This window comes from Cyclopterus lumpus, chromosome 20 (genome assembly GCF_009769545.1).
Source record: "Cyclopterus lumpus isolate fCycLum1 chromosome 20, fCycLum1.pri, whole genome shotgun sequence".
In the NCBI taxonomy this organism is placed as follows: domain Eukaryota; kingdom Metazoa; phylum Chordata; class Actinopteri; order Perciformes; family Cyclopteridae; genus Cyclopterus; species Cyclopterus lumpus.
In genome coordinates, this window is record NC_046985.1 from 2,635,882 (window position 1) to 2,645,881 (window position 10,000).

A 10,000-nucleotide genomic window follows, 5' to 3' on the forward strand; every position below is an offset into this window, starting at 1 on the left:
AACTTGATTAACGGGAAAATAGATTGTGAAGAAAAGCCTCGCTCGTATTTTGGATCGATACTTCAAAACGAGCTACATTTTAATGTCACGTGGAGACCGAACCGAGAAGGAGAACGCGTTGAGTTTAAACTTTGTGTGCATCGTCGGCCCAAAAATATATGAAACGACAACACGAGAAGTCGTCTTCGGACTCAGAACGTTCCGAACCCCGGAGGAAAGGTGCGATCAATCACACCTGCAAATTAGTTCAAATTACCATCATGGTCTTTAAATTATTTTTCCATCTGAACAGACAAATGTGGTTCTGGTTGCCGGCCGTCAGCAGCCGGTCGGGTTAATGATGTTTGAAAAAAGAAAACTCCGTTACTCCATTTCTAAGAAGAACATTTGCCTACTTTTGCTTTGAAGCCGGATCGGGCAGTTCATTTTGTGGCATCATTGTGCAAATAATTGCACAAAAAACACTTTCGGCATATTGCAAATCGAACTGATCCGAGAGAAGACGAGACTTCAGGCTTTAGGAGATCTAGCCCGTAGGACCGGTCGCTTCAAGAGAGCGGGCGTTCCCATTGGCTGTGGCATTGAGCTTCTTTATTGGCTTCAAATTAGCTGGAAAAGTGGCTCCTCATTGGTCTCTCAACGAGCAGCGCACCAGAAGAAGGAGGGTCTTCTGGGTCCACCAGAACCCCAGAAACGTGGACCCCCTTCCTCTTCCGAGAAGCTTTTTTTACCTCAAACTGATCCGGCTTCCCGAGATCGACGCTTGAATTTCAACATCGCAAAATTTTTGCCCGTAAAACAATCTGCCGACTCCAACTTTGACCCCCTGGGATGTTTCCAGCCTTCACGTTTGTGTCCCCCCTCCGATTGACATACATACACAGCCCTGCGCCCCACGCTGGTTGTCATCCCGGTTGATTAGACCTCTGCTCGGGTTGAAGCGGGGGCGACCCGGGCATTGGATGTTCCAGTGTGTGAGGTCACCGAGGTCAGATGTGCACACAGCCAATCAAAGACCTTCCTTGAGCCATTTAGAGGACTGGTGATATCACCATGTGCCGGTACGGGATTCATAATTAACTGGGAAACATTTGACATTGCTGGATTTCCTGGAAAAACAACAACAACAACAACAACAACAACAACACTGCAACGTTATTTTTTTTCCCTTTTTTTTATTTCCACCTGTGGACGACATTAAAGCGCGACCGAGTGCTGAAGACGCTAAACTGAGCACGGTGAGCCCCGCCGTCACGTGCACGGTAAGCCCCGCCGTCACGTGCACAGTGAGCCCCGCCGTCACGTGCACAGTGAGCCCCGCCGTCACGTGCACGATTAGCCCGCCGTCATGTACACGGTGAGCCCGCCGTCACGTGCACAGTGAGCCCCGCCGTCACGTGCACAGTGAGCCCCGCCGTCACGTGCACAGTGAGCCCCGCCGTCACGTGCACGATTAGCCCGCCGTCATGTACACGGTGAGCCCGCCGTCACGTGCACAGTGAGCCCGCCGTCACGTGCACAGTGAGCCCCGCCGTCACGTGCACAGTGAGCCCCGCCGTCACGTGCACGATTAGCCCGCCGTCATGTACACGGTGAGCCCGCCGTCACGTGCACAGTGAGCCCCGCCGTCACGTGCACAGTGAGCCCCGCCGTCACGTGCACAGTGAGCCCCGCCGTCACGTGCACAGTGAGCCCCGCCGTCACGTGCACGATTAGCCCGCCGTCATGTACACGGTGAGCCCGCCGTCACGTGCACAGTGAGCCCCGCCGTCACGTGCACAGTGAGCCCCGCCGTCACGTGCACAGTGAGCCCCGCCGTCACGTGCACGATTAGCCCGCCGTCATGTACACGGTGAGCCCGCCGTCACGTGCACAGTGAGCCCCGCCGTCACGTGCACAGTGAGCCCCGCCGTCACGTGCACAGTGAGCCCCGCCGTCACGTGCACGATTAGCCCGCCGTCATGTACACGGTGAGCCCGCCGTCACGTGCACAGTGAGCCCCGCCGTCACGTGCACAGTGAGCCCCGCCGTCACGTGCACGATTAGCCCGCCGTCATGTACACGGTGAGCCCGCCGTCACGTGCACAGTGAGCCCCGCCGTCACGTGCACGGTGAGCCCTGCCGTCACGTGCACGACGAGCCACGACGTCACATACACGGTGAGGCCGCCGTCACGTGCACGACGAGCCACGCCGTCACGTGCACGGTCACACAGCGACTCCGCCACGCATAGTAATGACTTTTCCTTCTTTCTTTTTTTCTCTCCTTCCAATCCCGTTTTTTTCTCTCCGAACGCCGCTTAGCATGACGAGACACTTCATTACCGGCCATGTTGAATACGGAGCGTGTGGATCCATGCGCAAGTGGAGGGCTTGTCTATACAGCTGTAAGGCAGTGAAGTATGAAAATACCACTCAGATTATCACGTTTCTGTCTCCACTGAAATACAATTTGTTTTCACGTCCCACCACCCAAAAAAAAAGAAGAAGAAGGACAACAACGATCAAACAGGAAGTCGGCGTCTTCTCAGAATGCAAATGTGCCGCGTGTGTGGAATATGATCATGTGATGTAAATCCACATCAAAGTGGGTTTACATTTCAAAATGCACGGCGTGTGGATGGTTTTCCTCCTCGCGTGTCACTATTTGAATGATTTTTTTTAAATGCATATTGCATCGTGTGTTTTTGGCTCATATAATAATCAGCTGATCTGGAAGAAGAAAAGCAGGAGAGACGGACAGAGGTCATTTGGGGCTCAACTCGTCTCTGTTTTTGAGCCGTAGATGTTATAGTAAATTATATCTATCGCTGTGTCAAATGCATTTTCCAAGTGTGACTTGCATCCCATCAGAGAGAGAGAGAGAGAGAGAGAGAGAGAGAGAGAGGGCTCTACAACACCCCCTCAGACTGTGAACATTACATCCAGACAGTTTGTGCTGCATAATTTAACTCCATCTGTGAAGAGGAGTGCAGCTAGAGAAGAAGAAAGGCGTGAGGAATCTGGTCTCCTGTGTTCCCCGGCGCCACTTTTCATACTGAAGCCGGGTGGTAGAATAACATTATCCATCAATGAGGCTTTTAAAAAGGTAAAAGAAAGAATCCTTCTTATTTTGCTCTCATATTAAGAGTGCTGCTCTGAAGTGACTTTACAGATGATTTTTTATTTGCTGTTCTGAACACTTGGTTTCTGGTATTTCCCAGGAGAAATCATCGACTGTTCGGAGAGCGATACCTTTCGCATCGAGAGAGGAAGCGAGAGGGATATTTAGCAATAATCAAAATAAGAACGGTGTAGTAACGACATCTCTGTCCAAGAAGGCAGAGAATGGATGTGAATATTAAAAAATATCTTTTATTTTGTGCTGATTTTGTCTCTGAGCACCAGGGTCCCTCATTTGACTGCAGCAGGGGTCTGACAGTCTGCTCCGTGCAGTCCTGGTCCTGGTTCTCCCCGGCCTCCCATCCAATACCTCCGTGGTCTTCCAGCAGCCGCCGGGCGATGGGCTCTCCTTCACGACCGAAGGTCAAAAGGCCGACGCAAAGCCGGATCTGGGCCTCGGTCTACCAGGAGTCTGAGCCGTAGGAGTTTCTGTTGAACCCGCATGACGTCCTCTGGAGGATCCGACCCGGTGGCACCGAGGACGAGCATTGAGAGGAAAACTTTATAAAAATAGCTGACGGCGTCGTTTTACTTATGTAGGTCATACGGAGGCATCGGTATTACTTTGAGAATGTTTCTCAGCTGGTTCAAAGCCCTTCACGGTGACTTTAAGTACTAACACCTGGATTGAAGGATGACAGCGAGTACGAAAACAGCCATCATTTAATACAGATAAAGCTCATACTTGTGGCTCCATTTTGGACGTTTAGATCACATTTAGGTGCGACAGTTCGACAGCTGACTTGCGTAAAATGATCCTTCGGCTGATTATAGACCTCGACAGCTGACTGTAATGTGCGAACTTCATCTGGACTCATCACATGATTCCATCTTGCGATCCGCGACCCGTATTTACCTCGTCGTGAGCAGTCAAACCCGTTTGATTTCGTGGTACCCGAAAACTAGAGCTGCTTGGAGTTTAGTCCAAGACGAGCGACGGGAAGTATATTCAACCATAGGTCTTCTTTCCTGTGCTCCATTGGACATCATGAAGTGTACCTGCACCTGTCGCAGAGCTGAGTGGTTTTGTAACCCCCAAATCAACAAGGCAATAGTCTCTGACAAAGATCTCGTCTTGAGGTGTGAGCTGTGCACTAAGCGTCCGACTCTGAAAGGCATGTCAACTTCTCATGGAGGACACTGAGCCCCTAAATGCTCTCCGCCTTTTCTAGTTTCTCATGAATTCAACATTTATGTTGGATTCTCTGAGCACCGATGCACTTTTCCTGGATAGTGAGCTCAACTGTTTGCATTTGTAGATGAGGCTCAATGTGGTGATGGGGAGGCCTGCCTCTTTAAAAGTCCCAGAATCGTAAAAAAGAGAGGTTTCTTTTGTTTATTATAAAGTAGGTCTAAGTGCTATAATAATACTAAATGTATTCAAATGCTTGATTCACGGAGAAATACAACCCGAAATACAAGTATGAGCCTGAAAATGAGACCCGCCGAAGTCCCCGGCACACGTCACCCGGTGAGCGACGGTGAGCGGGCGAGAGCTCGGTGCAGAGCGCTAATGGCTACGCTAATTGCAGTGGGCTCAGTCCCGGTCACCTCCGGTGAGGCGTGCGTTTTAAAGGCCAGGGTTGTAGTTGGGGTCGCAGCCCAGTTAATGAGGTTTGCCGAGGAGCGGCGTGGCGGAAGTTTCTCAGTTTTTTGCCGCGCACCGCCTCCTCTCTCCGTCGACCTCGGCTCATTACCGCGCATCAGGAGAGGTGACGGTGTCGCCGTGACCCCCCCACCGGGGTCCGATTCATTACCCTGCATCCTCCTCCCCCTGCCGCCTCCTTGGGAACACGGCAAATCCTTCCAGAGTCAAGGTGACGGTGAAAGGTAAAAAAAAATATGGAAAACGAGCAGGAGAAGGAACGAAGAAATGAGGAGACTTATTTTTTTCTAGTCGCACTTAATAAGCAAAGTGTGTGATTAACAAACGCCCTTAATTTGCACGTCGTCGCCGGCGGATGACGTGCAAAGCCCCGGCTGAGTCGCCGGAGAACGCCACCGCGAGGAAAGCAAAACTTACTTCAGTCATGTGAACGGCGGCTGTGGAGAAGGACCCCGATGTGCGCTCCGACCACGGCATAACCAAGTGTGACGTTCAGTGTTGACAGGCCTGTGTTTAAAAAAGCTTTCAACACAAAGCCCCCCACCCCCCCCTCCTCCTCGCCCCCCCCCCCAAAAAAAGAAGGAAGAAAGAAAGAAGTACCGCAGGCTTCGGGCTGTCTTTCACGGGAGTGTAATTACATCAGTGTCTCCGTAGCGGCACAGCGAGGTGCAGAACAGCCCGACACGTCCTCTCTCAGAAGCACTAAATTAGCTTTTGGAAGTGTCATGTCAGAGTTGTTGGACTCATCCTCAGCGAGGGGGGGGGGGGGGGGAGGGGGGGGGGGGATCCTTTTCCTCTCAACCTACCCCCCCACCACCCTCCTCAACCTGTCGGTTCCCATATCTCTGCTGCCGTGTCAGACGAGGCCTCTCACCCTGCGGCGCCTTGTTCCCCTCTCCCCGTGGCAGCTTGTCACCTGCATGCACCCCATCCCGTCTCTTCCTCCCTCTATCTGTCTCTTTACTTCCCATCTTCCCTTTTCTCGTTTCCTAAAGTAACCTAAAAGTGCGAGCAGATGACCTACATGCGCCGGCCCCGCGACTTCGCTCGCACGCCTCCTAATTCCTCGTCCCCTCTCCTCTATTTCCTCCCCCGACTCCATTCCGAGGCCTCTCTCTCTTCCTGTCGGTTTCACTTGATCTCGCGGTCTGTTTCCTCGTCCACGTGGCGGCGGGCGGCGGGCGGCGGCACTCGCTCCGAGGTCGCGGAGAGCCGAGGCGGCCGTTCTCACGCCGCTGCCCACGCCGCTCCGTGAGGTTTTTAGATCTGCAGAATGCAGTCAGATCGGGCCGGAAGGCGCGAGACTCTTCAAACAACATCCTCAGGGTCGCCAGACAAAAGGCACATTTGGAGCTGTTTTTATATGTTTTAGGTTATACGACGTCGGGGAAACACGTTTTGTTTTTACGTTTTATTAATCTCCTCATCAAACTTGGTTACGTTTTTGAAGCCGAGCCAGCAATTTTCCATTATTTTTTTATGGACTGAATTCATGTTTGAACTTTGAGCTACTGTATTAATTTACTGTCAACTCTAAAGAAAACAAAAACCTAATTAAATAGGCTAAACTGTTGGCTTGATGGCTCGGTACCACATGTTCAGACCGTAGTTTCAAGTTTCAAGGTCTTATTTGCCGTTTGTGCCGAGTCAACAGTTTGGAAATAACACTATAATAAGAAAGAAAAATACAAACTATAAAAGAAAACACTGAACAGAAGGTGGTAGTGTGTACAGAAAGGTGCTAATATGGGATACAGTTTTAAATGATATAGTTTTAAGTAATAATATGTCACATATAGCACATGATAAGTTGGCTTATTAAACACATTTTTACATTCCGTCTTAACCCAAACAGAATTTATCTTTAAAATTGTGTTTCAGGAAAATTGCAATCTTGAGCTGGAGCTCATATTTTGATGACACCGGCGCTTTTTCACAGGCTCGTCAGGCTTATCGAAGGTTGGGTTCTTTTCCCTTCGTTCTGCACCTCTTGATCACGACCGCCGGAGAAGACAGCGGGGCAGTGCCAAACAAGACTTCTTCTTCTTCTTCTTCTTCTTCTTCCGCAGGTCTCCCTCTCTAATGGGCAGGCAGTGCATGTTCGGAGCAGCCTCAGAGAGGGGGGAGTCGGGCAGGACAGCAGCTCTCTGCCTCTAATGAGCTGTTTGTTGCTTGCCAGGCAAATGAGCACATGCCCGGACTGGCCAGAGTCCAGCTCCTCTCGCTGCCACTGGAACGATCGCCCTCATTATCCCATTTAGCTGGCGGGTCAACGCGAACAACACCGACCCAGCTTCGAGTTAATAAAGGCAATTCTTCCTGCACCTCCCCAACCCCTTCTTTATGTCTCTCTGGGGATGCTATGCCAGATGGTATCGTCGGTGATGGTGAAATGGAGGTGTGTGTGTGTGTGTGGGGGGGGGGGGGGGGGGGCTGTATCAAAGGGGCCTGTCCTGCAGTTGATCAAGGCAGAAATCCTACAGGTGGCCCGGCCGCCTGTCTCAGGAGGAACATGGCCGGAGGCGAGGGATCCATCCACAAGGGAGGGGTGAGGCCATCATCACTTCTGGGTGGAGCCTTGCACCATATGTAGGCTCCGTATGAGTAATGCTATTATTAATGCATCGGGAGAGAAACGAGCGAGAAAGGGAGAGGGAGGTTTCATTAGATGTGGGCATATTTCCCCCGTGAAGACTTTTATATCCATTACCTGAAGTGCCTTGGCAGTCAGCGCCCACAAATTCCAGATCCCGGTCGCTCTTTATCATAACACTGACATTCAATATTAAAAATAGATTCAAGCATGATTGAATGTTTGACGGCGTTACGCTATGAGTGATTTAAGTGTCTGGCGGGGCGGGCGTATCATTTGGGGAGTCGGTGCAAACATTTAAGCGTTGCCCCCCCCCCCCCTAGCTAGAAGATTTCTTTCCCTCGCCGTTACTGCTGTGTCATCACAGAAGAGGCAATTTCCCCTTTTTTTTGTGTCATATTATTGAAAAAGGGGGCGTGAGGCACGAGTCGAGAGCGCCGCGTGAGTCGAACGTCTCGTAATTAATCTCAATCGTTCCCGTTATCTGACGGTCGACTCGAGGGGCAGAACCTTTCATGAACCTCCTCACCCCCCCCGACATCAAACAGGACGACCGCGCAGAGAAGACATCAGAAAATAAAGTGCTGATGGCCACTGACAAAGAATCTGATGGGAGGCATCACTCATCCAGCACTTAGCCCCCCCCCCCCCCCCCCCCCCCCCCCCCCCCTCCACACACAATTGTGATCCACGGTATGAATTAACCATGCGGCGCATGACTGGAGGGGGACGAGGAGGCGATGGGGGGGGGGGAAGGCACCGCCATGTCGGCCGGAGCTCCTCTAAAAGAACACGATGTTCTATCAAAAATGGGCTCATTCTTATTTTAAAGGGTCAAGAATCTCCGACAGAGACTCCCAGATGTTTTATGTTTTAAGTCCTTTTGTTAGTTTTTTTAATACTTTGGTGCTTTTCCGTGAAAGTGTTTTCAATGCTTTATGCAACATTAAAGGAGGATGGACATTTTGTTGGGGTTGAATGGGCATTGTTGCCTCGCACTGAAAGGAATCAAAAGATCTTAAAAATATGACACATTAAAAAGAAAACACCAGAGAAAGATTGGTTTTGTTTATTTATTTATTTAAACCTTTATTTAACCAGGTGAGTCCCATTGAGATTAAAAAATCTCTTTTTTTGAGGGTGACCTGGCCAAGAAACATAGAACAAGACCAGTTAAAAAGACACTAAAAGTTAAGAGACAGCGACATAACCGAGTTCATTTAAGAAACATTTACATTTTTGGGAACCTGCCATCAGGAAGTCCTGAGAACATTATTGTCCCACACTTTCCTTCATGATGAGGACACACAGGTAGTTTGGGAGCAGACCTTTATAAATGAAGGTGTCAACACACGTTATACCTACAGTGGAGCTTCGTACCAAATCAATCTTAATGTAAAGTCATTTTATCAATAAAACGTGCATATTGCCAATATTGAGATGCTAATTGTGTGCACATTTACACTCACATGCGTGTCTGAATGGAGCAAAACAAGACACACTTAAATGCCCGCTCTGATATTATGATGTTACAGCAATATTTAAAACTCTCAATGGATTATTTGGCATTCCGGCGTTTACGAGAGGAAGTTCCTGGATCACAGATTTATTCACGTTCTTTTTTTTTTTTTTTTTTACCACAAATGTCTCTTGATATCTTGGTCTCAGCTTCAATCTGCAGCCAATGTGGTTTGGGATGCAAAATGGCACATGGCAATAATGTCCAAGGAGAAAATTACCTGTTGTCAAAGTATGTAAGTATATATATATATATATATATATATATATATATATATATATATATATATATATATATTTTAAAAGCTTCTACTCAACGCTCTGAATTATAAATGCAAACGAGCGAGAAGAGCATGGTGTTTTTGATGAATTTCTTAAGACGCACGTGTGCATCATTTATGACTCGAGAGTGGCCGTCTCCTCGACAGGCCCGCGAGATGTTTTCATCCCGTCTAGGACTCCAGGTACGGCGCCGTTATGACGACGCCGTACCTGGCGCCTCCCTTCCCTCACGGCGGCGGCTGGAATAATGAGCCGAGGCCCGGTCTGGTGATCCAGTCCCCCGACGTCCGAGGCCCGGTCTGGTGATCCAGTCCCCCGGCGTCCGAGGCCCGGTCTGGTGATCCAGGCCCCGGCGTCCGAGGCCCGGTCTGGTGATCCAGTCCCTGGCGTCCGAGGCCCGGTCTGGTGATCCAGTCCCCCGACGTCCGAGGCCCGGTCTGGTGATCCAGTCCCTGGCGTCCGAGGCCCGGTCTGGTGATCCAGTCCCCCGACGTCCGAGGCCCGGTCTGGTGATCCAGTCCCCGACGTCCGAGGCCCGGTCTGGTGATCCAGTCCCTGGCGTCCGAGGCCCGGTCTGGTGATCCAGTCCCCCGACGTCCGAGGCCCGGTCTGGTGATCCAGTCCCCGACGTCCGAGGCCCGGTCTGGTGATCCGGAGACAAGAGCGCCCGGCGTCCGAGGCCCGGTCTGGTGATCCAGGCCCCCGACGTCCAAGGCCCGGTCTGGTGATCCAGTCCCCGACGTCCGAGGCCCGGTCTGGTGATCCGGAGACAAGAGCGCCCGGCGTCCGAGGCCCGGTCTGGTGATCCAGGCCCCCGGCGTCCGAGGCCCGGTCTGGTGA